This window comes from Cynocephalus volans, chromosome 16, assembly GCF_027409185.1.
Source record: "Cynocephalus volans isolate mCynVol1 chromosome 16, mCynVol1.pri, whole genome shotgun sequence".
NCBI lineage: Eukaryota > Metazoa > Chordata > Mammalia > Dermoptera > Cynocephalidae > Cynocephalus > Cynocephalus volans.
In genome coordinates, this window is record NC_084475.1 from 3,337,867 (window position 1) to 3,352,475 (window position 14,609).

General features: G+C 44.9%; 2 non-coding genes across 2 annotated transcripts; one reads left to right on the forward strand and one right to left on the reverse strand.

Moving 5' to 3' along the window:
* The first annotated feature begins 1,063 nt into the window (after positions 1 to 1,063).
* On the forward strand, positions 1,064 to 1,136 carry TRNAR-CCG (transfer RNA arginine (anticodon CCG)). The gene has a single exon. It is a non-coding gene; the product is annotated as a tRNA-Arg (tRNA).
* Positions 1,137 to 8,925: 7,789 nt separating this feature from the next.
* LOC134365289 (U6 spliceosomal RNA) lies at positions 8,926 to 9,032 on the reverse strand. Its single transcript, XR_010021995.1, has one exon. It is a non-coding gene; the product is annotated as a U6 spliceosomal RNA (small nuclear RNA).
* Positions 9,033 to 14,609: the final 5,577 nt, after the last annotated feature.

Here is a 14,609-nt window from a genome sequence, read left to right on the forward strand (position 1 = left end):
ACACGCACACGCACACGGTTTGAAAGACACACCAAAATATTAATAGTGGTTAACTACAAATGGTAGAATTATGGCCAATTTCAATCTTTTTTTTCGTTTGGCTTACTCATATCTTACACAAATTTGCAAACAGCAATTTCTAAGAAGAAAATGAAATTGTGTATTTTTAAGAACCACAAACGCAGCATCTTTACATACAACAAGCATAGAGATTTTGTGCACGGAACCAGAAAGTCTAAACTTTTATCCAAGATCTACCTTTAGAATGAAGGAAAATAAATAAGCAAACAAACAAACAAAAACCAAAACGCGTTATTATTTTGTATTTAGGGACCTTGTCATATTCATTTTCCCTTTAATCCGGAGGAAAAGAGGAGACGGAGGAAAACGGGTGTAGGTGAGTGGCGGTCGGGACAAAGGGCAGATCTGATGTTCTTAGGATGGAAAAGCTTGTTTGTTCACCCTGGAATCCGCCAACAGTCCCCAGCGCATAACAGGTTATCAAATTAACGTCTGTGGAATAAAAGCGGGAAAGAAAGGGAAGGAAGGGCTGGAAGGCTGCAGGGGCGGGAGGTGATGCTGTAGGACCCCACGAGCTGCGCGTGGTTCTTAACCAGGCTGCACTGAGAAAGGTCCCTCCGGGCAGGATCCCAGGGAACTCTGACATGCAGGCGCCCGGCCCGCCCAGGCCAACTCAATCAGAATTGGGAGCGGGGCGGAGGGGGGCGGGGAAGCAGGCACTGGAATAATCTAACGTTCCCCAGGTGAGTCTAATGTGCAGCCAGGATGGAAAACTTTCCGAGAAAAGCACCCAGCTAAGGAGAAAAGGCCCCGACGCGCCCGGCAGGCCGGCCACGCCTTCGCCGGGCCAAGGACGCAGGCGCACTGGAGGCTCAAGCCGGGGGGCCGGGCAGGCGGCGCAGGAGGGCGCAGGCGCACACTGCGGCCGCTGGGGGCGGATCCCAGATCGCACGCCGCCCGACGCGAGGCCGCAGTGCGCAGGGGCGGGGGCGCGATGATGGCATCACGTAAGGAGACGGTGTGAAAAGCCGGATCCTGTGGTGACCCAGTGGCCTAATGGATAAGGCATCAGCCTCCGGAGCTGGGGATTGTGGGTTCGAGTCCCATCTGGGTCGCACCGAGCTTAGTTTTGGTGGACAGGAAAGTGATGATGTACAATGGAGGACAGAAAAAGGGATTTTGGACTGGTTATTTCGCTTCTCTGCAGCGATCTCGAAACACATTGCATTACAAAGTAAGAGCAGCGTCGGTGCGTTTTAGAAACAGTTAACTGAGAGCTTGCAAGTGAATGCGGAATCTGCCCCCCGGAAGGGGCATTTACTCTTTAAAAAAAAAAAATCTCCCCCCAGGTGTAATTGACAAATAAAAATTCTATGTTTTTAAGGAGAATCATTTACTCTTGCTAAACGTATACTGATTTTTAAAAGAGAAAAGCCCGAGGAAGCAGAGACTGGTGACTGGACAGATGGCACCGCCTTTTTCTGTCCACCTTTTCGAGCTTCGCTTCGCTAAGGGCAGCCGCATTTGCAAAACTTTCTTTCCACCCTTATCCCAAAGGATGTGTCAGCAGATCCAACTGTGCTGGCTCCAGATTTCCAGTGCTAAAGAGTTTATAGAAAAGCAATTGTGCTGTTACAACATAAAAATATAGTAAACATAATTTATGGTTTCTGTCCTCCAAGTATTATGAACAACAAATTGTAATTACAACATATGGGGTTTTGGGGTGTGTGTGGGGTGTGTGTGTGTGTGTGTGTTTGATCTGCAAATTAGTGAAAAAAGAGAAATACAACCAGAGTTTAAACTTTCCAGACCGGTTCAGTTGACTAGCCTGAAAAGTTTAAACTCTTCTTGCAAACTTGTACAAGAGGAACCTCAGTGAATTAATTCCTACTCATTGAAAACTAAACACTGAAGGCAATGTGGTAACCTGGCTTGGAGTCTGAAATGGAAGAAGGACATTAGTGGAAAAACTAGCGGAATCCAACAGTCTGGAGTTTAGTACTAGTAATGTACCAATGTTGATTTCTTAGTTTTGACGAACATTTTGTTAACATAAGGGGAAGCTGGATGAGGAATATGAAGGAACTCTCTGCACTGTCTTTGCAACTTTTCTGCAAAACTGAAGTTATTCAAAAATAAAAAGAGTATTTTAACAAAACAGCAACTAAACAACCAATGCAGAATTTTAACTGATGCCCTTATCCTGCTTTTTAAGGTTAGGAATGTAGTGCTGAATTAAAGAAGACCAGGGGATAACTACCAGCTCCATTCCTGGCATCTCCGAGCTGGGAGTTAGGTCCTTGCATGCAGGAGCCCCTCAAAATATCCGAAATACATTGTCTCCTGCCTCCCATCTGCACTCAGCATCCGGGGAAAACAGACAGGGACCTCATACCCCTGCTCCCCCAAATGCAAGACTGCTCTCAGGTACTGGCATGTGCAGCCCCACGGATTGAGCACAACAAACTCATCGCCCTGGGGGCTTCTGCAGGCTGCTCAATCCTCCCTGATGCTCACCTGACTGTCCTACCTCACTGCTCTCCTTCAACCTCCTTTGTAGCTCTTTCCAGCTCTTTCTCTCTGGCAGGTGTACCTAAGCTTGCTCATTGTAGCTCATTCAGCTGAAGTGAGCAGACATTGATTGAGAGCCTCCTAAATACCCCAGATTCAGATCAGTCATTGCCATGCCACGTTTTCCTCTTCCCTCCACCTCCGGCATCTGCCCCATTCCCTTCCCTCTCCTGTCTCAGAGGAAGAGGCGTCCCACATCTACACGCAGGTCAGTCCCTCCGTCTGACTTTGCTCTGAACCCATCCCCACTCTCTTCAAGAAGCTTGTCTGGAACTTAGTAAATACTCAAAAGGCGTAAGCACATTCATTTCCCTTCTTGCCTATGTCTTCAGCTTGCCCCTCTCCTGACTCTTTCCTCTGAATCCCCCAAAATTCTACAGCTCGTCTGTTCCGTTAAAGCTCACCCTAGTCCTCTGACACCTCTCTTGAGTCCTGGTTACCCTCTCCATGCAGTCAGTCTGCTTCAAGGGTGGTTGTCACATGTTCATGGTCTCCTCTTCTCCACCTGCCCTCCACACAACAGTGACCTCTTTTTTTTTTTCCTTTGGCAGCTGGCTAGTATGGGTATTCGAACCCTTGACCTTGGTGTTATCAAGTCCACACTCTAACCAACTGAGCTAACCAGACAGTCCCCCCAACAGTGACCTCTTAATCGGCAAGTTTAAGAAACAGTTCAGCCTTGTCTTGCTTGACCTGGCCTTGAAGTTTGAAATTCTTGACCAGTCCTTCCGTCTTGAAACACTCTTTTCCCAGGCTTCCAACAAATCTCTTTTGGCTTGGTTCCCCAAACAACCCCTCAGTCTCCTCTACTAGTTCCTTCTTGTTGCCAGCAATGGAAACAAGCCAGCCCAACCTAAGCAAAACAAATGATATTTTACTGGAAAAATATGGAATACAAGGGTGCCCACTAGATAGATAGGGGGAAGAGCTGGAGGAGCAGGTTTGGGAATCAGCAAGAATCCAGGACACACCAGAGGCCCCCAAAGCAAGAAGCTAGAAGCACTCTCAGAGCCAGATCGCCACCACTACTGCGATCATTGCCACTTGTCGTGCAGCTATTGCTGCGACGAGCACCTCTGATAGTTTTCTTTGTCCCAGGGCCACTCGCTCAAATCAAGTTTCCAGGGAAAAGCTTACAATTGGTCCAGCTTACAAAAGATCATGGCCCTTTCTCCTGTTGATTCATGGGGCCACAGAGGAATTACCCTCCCACCAATTCTCCCCACAAAGGGGAAGAGCTAATTCCTCGAAAGGAAGTTTGAATTCTTTCAGGAAGAGGCATGGATGCTTGCCTCTGCACAAATTTTGTACATTTTATTTTTAGTATTTCATATAATTGTTCCATCACCACTGTTGATTTTAGGCAACGTAGACTGTGAATCTTTAAAGTTGCACAGACCCCTATTATATTTCAGTATATAAAGTATGTGACCTTTGACATTATTAACAGATAAGGGGATCAGATCTTGGAATAAAGTTAACAGCTTTTAACTAATGGTAGCTCTATCAGATTTATTATATCAAAGCTGAGAAGGAAGATAAAAGTATTAAGATACATAACATTTTAAAAATTTTGTTTACAATCAACTTGAAGATTTAAAAATGCTCTGCTCTGGTAGAGGTGAATTATCCATTTTATCCTGATAGTTTTGCTTACTTTAGACCAGTGATTCTCAACTGGGCCGGTTTTGCTCCCCAGGAGACATTGACCATGTCTGAAAACATTTTAATTGTCATAACTGAGAGAAGAGGGTGCTACTGGCATCCGTTGAGTAAAGGTCGGGCATGCTGCTCAATAGCTTACAACACACAGGACAGTCCCCACAACAGAAAATGATCCAGCTCAAAATGTCAGCAGTGCCGAGCTGAGAAACTACCTTCGAGGCCTGGCAAACAGGGATGGTATGACTATATTATTGATGGGCCACATTAAAAATGCTTTAGGGCCTCATCAATAGTCCCTGTTTTTATGATTTCCCCTTGGTCCCCATGCAGTCTCAGGGGCAAACTGAGGGAGAAAGCCAAAGGTGCTTCCAAACAGATGTCTGGGGATACTCGGGGTGAGTAGGTGCAAACCTGCCCGCAGTGACGTCCTTGCTGAGTCTAGGGCCTGATCTGGACCCCAGCATAGGCCAGGGAGGCAGGCTGGCATGTGGGGAGACAAACAGTGGCAGAGCCCGAATATGTTGGAATTCATTTCACGTATGCAGGCTGGGTGAATGTCCCCACTAACGTTATATGACTGTGGATCCAGTTATTTGGAGAAATCCATTTCCCCCACAGGGAAGATATATTATACCCAGAATCAAAGACAGAATCCTTTGGTTAGAGCACAGCCTTATAACACCAAGGTCATGGGTTCGGATCCTGGTCCTGGCCAGCCACCAGAGCAAACAAGCACACAAAGATAGAATCCTTAGTAAATAGAAAAATATAGCAAAATTCAGTTATTCAAAGTTTTTGCATAAAATTTTCCTTTCATTTTAATTGAGCCAGATAAATATCAGGTGCTAACTGGAGTTATTTATTTATTTACTGGCGGTTGGCCAGCACAGGAATCGAACTCCAGACCTTGGTGTTATCAGCACCATGCTGTAACCAACTGAGTAACTAGCCAGCTCCATAATTTATATTAAGTTATAGGCAGTTCCACTTATGAGTTAAAAAAATAATTACCAGCATGTAACATACAAGAATATGTGACAGAAGAGTCACATATCATAAGTGTGCAGTTCAATATTCAAAAAGTGAACACACCTGTATAACCAGCACCCAGATCAAAAAACAAGACATTACTTGGGGCCTGCCCATGGACCAGAGACATGGAGAAGGGAACCAGACATACCCCAAAACTAGGCATACCGCCAGTGCCGAGGAGCATACCAGAAACAGCACCTCCGTGTAGGTGGTCCACTGCAGCCTCCAGAATAACCATGGCTGCTGCAAAAGCGACTGGACACCACAAGCACCATGCAAATGGTCCACCAGCCACTGGAGTGCATTGACACAAGGAGAGTCACCAGCAGAGATAAAGAAAAGAAGAGGATGTCTCTCTCCACAAAGCCCATTCCAGAGTGACAGAAGCATCTGCTCTATGATAATACTGGGGGACCTGATCACACCTCTCAGCATTGGACAGATCACCTAGGCAACAAATCAACAGAGTAACCATTACTCTTTCAGAAGGAGAGAAGAAATCTAGGGTAATTAGAGGGGGGAGGGGATGGGGGATGGGGAGAGATTGGACAAGGGGCATAAAGATTAATTACGATTTGTAACAATACATATGCTAGTAATATTGATTTGATCAGCACATCTCAATGTTCAACCCCCAAAATATGTATAATCGATTTTGATTCAATAAATCAAATAAATAAACAAATAAATAAATAAAGCAAGACATTGCTCACTGCAGGAGCCCCTTGGAGCCTTCTCCAATCACTGCCCCCTCCCAGAGTGACCAGCGGCCTTACTTCAAACAGCATTAATTAGTGTTGCCTGTTTTTGTACTTGATCACTTTGGAATTTTAATTTTTAAAGGTGTGGATAAATACAAATATTAGTATTGTATTAGTCCAAATTTTCAAAATTCATTTAAGAATGTGAGAAAATACACCAGAATTCATATTAAAATGCAATACAATAATATTAATATTCAGAATGATCATACTTTATAATTTACCTGGTTCCAGCATTAATATGGGAGTAAATATGCATTCTTTTCTACTCTTCTTGGAAATCCGATAAAATCAACAAGGAGGATGAGAATCAGAACAACAAACATCACCTTCAATGGAACTGGGAGACATTTGAAACTCTTCAAATAAGAGGAGAAAAGGGTTACGGAAACAGAGACCAACCAGCAGAGGCCCAGGAGGATTAGAAGAGATCCCACGGGTGGCTGCAGGTCTTAGGCTAGGCCAGCAGAGGGCGCTTCTGCAAGGGGAGGGTCACACCCTGCCCGGCCAAAGAGTCGTCCTCTGTAATGACAAGACTTGGCTGTGTGGACAGAGCCTGGTCCTCACAGGGAGGGAGAGACTCGTGTTCTGGGTCTGGATTTGCCTCCCTTACGTGCAGGGCTTCTGCTAGCACTGCCATTCCTGGACTTAGACAATGCCAGGATGCCCAGATCCAGCAACCAAGGAGAGGAAGTGGGGGTGGCCCCTTCCACTATTACCCCTAATAATTCAGTGGAAGAATTTTTTGCTTTTCTGCCAATGATATGGGTTCCAGTGGGTCTAGAGGTTCTAGTGTCCCAGGGAGAAATGCTTAGACCAGGAAACACTATCATGGTTCCACTCAATGGGAAGCTGAGCTGCCCCCGGCCATTTGGGGTTCCTCATGCTGCTGAATCAATAGGCAGAGAAGGGAACCACTGTTATGGGCTGAATGTTTGTGTCCCCCCACAATTCATATGTTGAAGCCCAAACCCCAATGTGGTGGTATTTGGAGGTGGGGCCTTTGGGAAGTAATCAGGTGTACATGAGGTCATGAGGGCGAGACTCCCGAGATGGGATTGGTGTCTTTATGAGAAGAGACCAAAGCCTTTCCTCTCTCTCCCTCCACCATGTGAGGATGCAGCAAGAAGGCAGCCATCTGCAAGTCAGGAAGAGAGCCCTCACCAGAGCCTGACCTGGCTGGCACCCTGATCTCTGACTTCCCATCCTCCAGAACTGTGAGAAATGAATGTCTGTTGCTTAAGCCCCCAGTCTATGGTATTTTGTTATGGCAGCCTGAGCTGACTAAGACAGTCACTGAACTAGCCTGGGTGACTGATGTGATTACCAAGGGGAAATGGCTCTGCTACTCAGTGGAGGAAGGAAGCTATGTTTGGAACCCAGGGATTCACTGGGAGCACATCTCAGGACTCCTTCCTCCAAAGACCTGCTTAATTGGAAAGTATGGAAGCCTAATAGAAAACAGGACCACCAGGAATACAGGTCCTATGGGATTAAAATTTGGGGTGTCCGTATCAGGCATAGAAACTTGCCCAGCTGGGGGGAAAGGAAACATGCAGGAAGTGGTGGCTTTTTGGGCAAGTTATGGACCTTTCTGTGCCTCGGTTACTCATCGGTAAGACAGGGATGAGAAAAGTATCTAACTCTTATGTTGTTGTAGAGATTTAATACTTAGAACAGTGCTCAATAGATACCAGCTATAATCGTAATCATTACTATTATCAACAATAGATGTTCTTTTGCATTTCATTGTTTCATTAAACAAGAAAGTCTCCAAATTAAGAAAGGAAACATTTCTCAATTTTATTACACTTAATTTAAAAAATCATTTATTAAACTATAAGTAAATATTTATAGTAAATGTTCCAAAATTTGGAATTAGAATTTTTAAAAAGCCCTCAAAATTCATTTATAAGATTTTTTTTTTTATAGTAATAGTTGGAATAAGGAAATTGGATTAGGGAGGGCCATAAGAGGCCTTTTACTGTGATTTAGTTATCTACTGCTGCATAACAAATTACCCCAACATTTAGAAGCTTAAAACAATAAACATTTATTATTTTACATGTTCTGTGAGCCAGGAATGTGGCAGTGGCACAGCGGGGTGGTTCTGCTCAGGTCTCTCAGGAGGCTGCAGGCAAGCTGTGGGCTGGAGCTATAGTTTTTTACCTGAAAAATCAACTGGGAGAGGATCTGCTTTCAAGTTCAGTCATTGTTTGTTGGCAGCCCTTTGTTTGTTTATTTATTTATTTTTGGCAGCTGGCCAGAATAGGGGTCTGGAACCCTTGACCTTGGTGTTACAACACTGGCCTTAGTTTCTTACTAAAGGCCTTAGTGTCTTACTCCAGCTCTTCGCTGAAGAATTCAGTTCATTGCTATATGGGCTTCTCCATACATATAATTTTGAATTGGAGGAAGTCTTTCTAAGAATGACACAAAAGACACCAGGAATGTTGGTAAACAGAAGATGGGTGGATTTTACTACATACACATAATTGAAAAGTTGTGTGGCCATAAAATTACTAAAAGTTTTTTTTTCCATTTTTTTTTATTGGTTATGAATATTCATGGTACAAAGCTGATTGTCACCACTCGTGCCCAAGATGTGATGGCCAGGTCCATACTGGCAGCATGCCTATTACCACAAATTGCGATTAGACCCCATGTCCCCCACCCAATGAATCCCTGACCTCCCTGCCCATCCCCCTTCCCCCAACTCCATTTTGTATCCCTAGGTCTGCTCTCTCCCCCTGCAAGTCCAAATCACCACGGTGGTCTTTCTTTCCTTCCTTCTTTCTCTCTGAGCTCCCACTTATGAGTGAGAACATGCAGTATTCATCCCTCTGTGCTTGGCTTACTCCACTCAACATAAAAAAATATGTAAAGCTTCTTGAATTTGCATGTCATCCTTGCACAGGGGCCATGCTTATCTTCTCTGTATTGTTCTAATTTTAGTATATGTGCTGCCGAACTAAGCACCACTAAAAGTTGTAAAAAATTAAAATTCCGTGAGGAAATATTTGCAACATATATACACAAACTAGAGGACCAGGCAACTAAAAAAGAACAAATACAAATGGTCAATAAATCCGTGAAAAATGTATGATCTCACCAGCAATTAAAAAAATGCAAATTAAAGAGAAACCTTATTTATTTATTTATTTACTGTGGCTGGCCAGTAGAGGGATTGAACCCTGACCTTTTGCTACATGTTGCTGAATTAACCCCCGAAGTGTGTTGTATCAGTTTACACTCACCAGCAATCAGTGCAGGCATGGAGTAATGCCTCTTTCCCTATTGGGAATCACTGGGAATCATGATTATTTTATATCCTTGCTGTTCTAAAGGGTTTTTTTAAAAAAATGGTTCCAGGCTGGCTGGCTAGCTCAGTTAGTTAGAGCAGAGTGCTGAGAACACGAAGGTCCAGGGTTCAATCTCTGCACCAACCACCCACCAAAAAATAAAAAATAAATAACAAAGATTAAGAGATCAAGCTGTAGACACTTTCCCACCACAGAAACTTCCCCACCCTCTTTCCAGTCACTATCCCTCAAGGACAACCATCACCCACAGGTTATTGTTTCCTGTTTGTGAACTTCATATAAATGAAATGAAATTGTATAGTATATAGTCTTTCATATCAGACTTTTTTTTTTTTTTTTCGGCAGCTGGTCAGTACAGGGATGGGGCCCTGGACCTTGGTGTTAGCACCACGCTTGAACCAACTCACCTATCAGACTTATTTTAACCTGATGTTATGTTTATGATATTCATCTATATTTTGCTTTTGTAATTGTAGCGCATTTATATTCATGGCTGCACAGCAACAAACATGTTCATGCTTTTGCCTCTGAGAGACATGTGGCAATGTCTGGAGAGTGTGGGTTGTCCCAGCTGGAGGTGGAGGGGTGATACTGGCATCCAGTGGATAGAGGCCAGCCATACGGCCCAACATCCTGCAATGCACAATGAAGAATTATCTCAACCAGAATGTCAATAGTGCCGCGGGGAAACCCTGCTTATGGTGTGCCAGTATGTCGCAACATACCCACTCTTCCCTTGATGGGCACACAGAAAGTTTTACAATAGCAAAATAAAAGTAGACTAAAGTGGGCTGGCCAGTTGGCTTACTTGGGAGAGCTTGGTGCTATAACACCAAGGTCAAGTTCAGATCCCTGTACTGGCCAGCCATGCCCCCACCGAAAAAAATAAATAAATGAAAATGTTCACCAAATTATGGTTTATATAGAGAGAACATAGGCAGTTGTGAGATTTCATGTTTACAAAGAGTAAAAAGTTTGTAATCATACTTTAATAATTTAAATTTTAAAAGCTGGGTTCAAAATCACATACACACAACATAAGATGGGGAAGTGCTATGTCATTTGTTATGTGATAACACAGGGTCCAAAATAGTATAGACACTCCAATCACACCTGTGTAAAAACATCTAAGAAAGAGCCTGGAAGGAAATGCATTGCAATGTTGCAGTGATTGTTCGGGGTGGGGGTGGGAGGGTAAGACAACGTCTACCTTTTGTAGTTCTTGTGTCTACTTTTCCAATTTTCCAAATTTTCCATTGCAATAACAAATAGTTTTGTGATAGGAAAACAAAACAAAGAATTAAAAAGAAGTCACTCGCAACCTCTCATGGACCCCCCATTGCCTGTTGGAGAGTCCAAGTCTATGGGGCATGTAGGCTCTCCAGAGTCTTCTCCCACTGGAGATCTCCCCTAGCATGCTGCCATGCTTCCTGTGCTTGGAGACACTCACGTGCTCTCTCAAACCTCTGTGCCTTTGCGTGTGCTGTTGTCTCAGCCCAAAGTGCCCTGTCCCTTGATCGACCTGGTCAACCCAAGTTATTCTTCAAACCAGAGTGTATGTGACATCTTCCAACAATGTTTACTTGCTCCCCACCTTCTGTCGACCACTCTTTTCTCTCTAGCAGGTACAACTTTTTAATGTTGCCCTTAATACAAGGTATTAAATGTTACTTTCCATAATAGTCTGTGAGCCTCCTGAAAGAAGGATGTATGTTCTAATATCCCAGGACCTATCCCAGTGCTCATGGAGTAAATTTAGGGGCTGTCTGTGAATGTGTGAAAAATTTGGGGACACCATGGCCCTGTTCAAGATTGTCTTGAAATAGAAGTAGAATGTGATTATAACTTATCTACTAAAAACCGGAGCAATGGTATTGCACTCTTTCTGAAGAATGATTATGATTGGTATTTTTACCTTCTAAAACGGTACCTGGCACAAAGTATTCTGATACCAACTGGTGTACTGCAATTTAATTATGGCACTAACCACACAGGTCAGTGCAGACCCCACTAGTTAAGAGGCACGGTCTGCAACAAGACTGCCCTCATTTTAGAGCAAATAGCTACCAATCTGGGGGTCTCTCATGATCCCCCTCAGGTTTGATAATTCTCTAGAATGACTCACAGAACTCAAGATAGCAGTAAACTTACAATTACAGTTTTATTATAAAGGATACAAATCAAGGCCAGCTAAATGAAGAGACACATAGGGCAAGGTCTGGCAGGGCTCCAAGTGTAGAGATTCCCCATGTGGAGCTTCTGTGTCCTCTCTCTGTGGATCAGGACACATCCTCCTCTTAGCACCAAGCAGGAGACTCCACTGGGCTTCAGTGTCCAGAGTTTTTACTGGGGTTTTATTAAGTGATTGATTAAATCGCTGGCCATGCGGTTGAACTCAGTCTGTAGCCTCCCTCTCCTCCCTGTAAGGTCAGGCTGGCTCAAAGACCCCATCTTCTGATCCTATGGTTGATCTTTCTGATGACCCGTGTCCATCATGAAGCTATCAAGGGACCCTCCAAGAGTCACCTCATTAGCATAAACTCAGGTGTGATCCAGGAAACTCATGAATAACAGACACTTCTATCGCTTGGGAAATTCCAAGGGTTTTAGAAGCTCCATTCCAGGAACCCAGCACAAATTCTTCATTATACAACACGTAGTACATGCTCAATCGACACTTGCTCAGCAGAAAGATACACTCAGAAAACTAGAAATTGTCAGGGAAGATGCCAGTCAGGCTCTTGGATTCTTCTGACCAATAGGTATACGCACCTATTGTGGAGATGGACACATTAGGCAATGAGAAGCCAATTCTGTCAAACATTCCAATCATGTGACGAACTCCCTGAGCTCTGGTTTATATTACCATGAACCCTGATGATAATTTGGCTTCCCATGTGGCTTGTTTATAGGAAGAGAATGTTAGCCCGGCTTACATAAGCATACATGTCTGCCTGAGTTGATTTCTCATTGTAAATGAATAAGCTGGCATTCTGGCTACATAGGTCAGTCTCTTTGAGCTGTTTTTCCTGTCCACCATTAGTGTGGTTTCTAAGTCTGCAAGGCAGACACTGTCCAAGATCCAGCCCTGGACCCTGGCAAGTTCTCCCAGCTGGTGCCACCCCAGGCGCCTCCAGGTGCCCCTGGGAGCCATCCAGCTGGCTCTCTGCCTCTACATTTCAGCGTGTGGGCTTCAGGGAATTCTCAATATTCCTGCAACAGAAGAGTTTCAGGAACACCCCAAATTCGATCTGGGTGACTTGAATGTAATCTCAAGAAGGTATGTCTGAGATGTGGTTGTAACTGAGAAAGCTTAAGCCTAATTAATTTTATTCCACTTGACTTAAAGAGCATGTGAAAGAAGGGGATCTGAGAACATTGATAAACAGGACCCCAAGAGCATAATTTTATTTTTAAAAATTTATTATTATTTTTTTTTACCTTCTAAGATGTTGCAGAGTAGTTGGTCAAGGGGGGAAGGGATGTGAGCAGGGGACTGGGTGGAAGGAGGAGGAAGGAGGGGGGCATGGTCGAGGCCTGTGGGACCCCCCTCATTCTGGGGGGGCCCAGGGGGCTTCCAGAGGTGGCTCAGTTGTGGCTGGGCTGGATGTGGATGCCAGGGGGGGCGTGGCTGAGGCCCTCAGCAGCCCCCCACCCTGGGAGCCTGGGGTGCTTCCAGTGGCAGCTCTGTAGTCACTGGGATGGATGCAGACATTGAGGGTGTGTGGCTGAAGCCCTCGGACCCCCACCACCTCAGCTCAGGAGCCTAGGGCACATGTGGCAGTGGCTTGGTGGTCGTCACTGGGCTGGATGCAGGTGTCGGGGTATGTGGCTGAGGCTGTCAACCCCCTACACCCCAACTAGGGAGCCCAGGGAGCTTCTGGTCCTTTTAGGTTTTATAGGTGTTCTTTGGTGGTGTTAGACCTTTACTGGTTAATATCAGAACTTTGTCTCTGATTTGCGGGGTTTTTGTTTTTTCTTTCAGTTCTGTGTTGAATTATTGCTATTTCCTCCACTTAAACTCTATGCTGGAACTAATTTGTTGTCCTTTGCTTACTTCTAAAATGGGGGAAACTTCCTGTGGGGGCCAGCACTTGAGCCCTGTGGTTGAGCTAAATTGCTGCTTTGCTGCTGAGTCCCTGGAGAAGACTTCTGGGTCTTGTGAGGTTTGGTCCACCCGGGTTGTTTGGAAACTCCGGTCAGGGCCTGAGTCTTTTCAGCAAACTGCATCCCCTGCTGTTCTATATTCCTGATCAGTCTCCGCTGAGTGGGCCTGTGCTGGTTGGGGGGCAGATCAGCTGTCCATGCTGTGTCCCAGTGTTCCCCCAGTGGGCCCGTCTCCCCCATCACCCACACTCCAAACACTTCTCATGGGATGGGCCATCTGCCAGTCCCTTGTGATGACTCACCGGCCTCTGAGACTCCTTTCTCTGTAGTCTGTGGCCCCTCATTCCTGTGTGGGTCCACTGGAACACTGTTAGTAGTCTCGCTGGCCTGGGGGCCACCAAGGCCCTCTTCTCCCCTGCCACCTCCAAGCAATTTCATACAAAGAGCACAGCTGCAGCTTTTGCCAGCTCTTGCTCCACGTGGTCACCAGGAGCAGCCTTGAGTGGCTGGGCTAGAAACAGTCGGGGCGGTCCTTTCTTTCTCTCATCATGGCTTCTCTCACCTTCATGAACTCCGTAGGTCTCTCCTCCTCTTCTCCTGATCTCTAGCATCCCCAGCTTGGCAATTGTTGCTTTTAAATAGTTGTAAATTGGTTGATTATGGGAGAGGGTGATGCTGGGGACCATCTATTCCACCATCTTGATCAGAAGTCTGATTTCTCTCCCCAAGAGCATAATTTTAACAGTATTTATCTGGTCCTCTCCAGAGTCTGGAGACACTGACTGGTGCACACAAGGCTTGCAGTGACTGGAGAGGTTTACTCATTTGGAGGAAATAGAGAATTCACTCCTCTAACACCTGAATGAGGGAAGATTATCCCACCCCCTTCAGCTGCAATTTGATTTAATGTGTTCAACAGGCAAATATCTGATTAACAATTAGATCTCTGACTCGCCTATACTGTATTCTCTTCATCGCAAATTAATAAATGATATTCTGGTTTATGCCTTTGTTTTTTATGAGTTTGGTCTCATGAACCTAACGCACTGACAAAACTGAGTTTCAAGCTGCGGAAAATTTAGGACCAGACCACACAATATGGTGTCACCCTCTAACATTTTGTCAG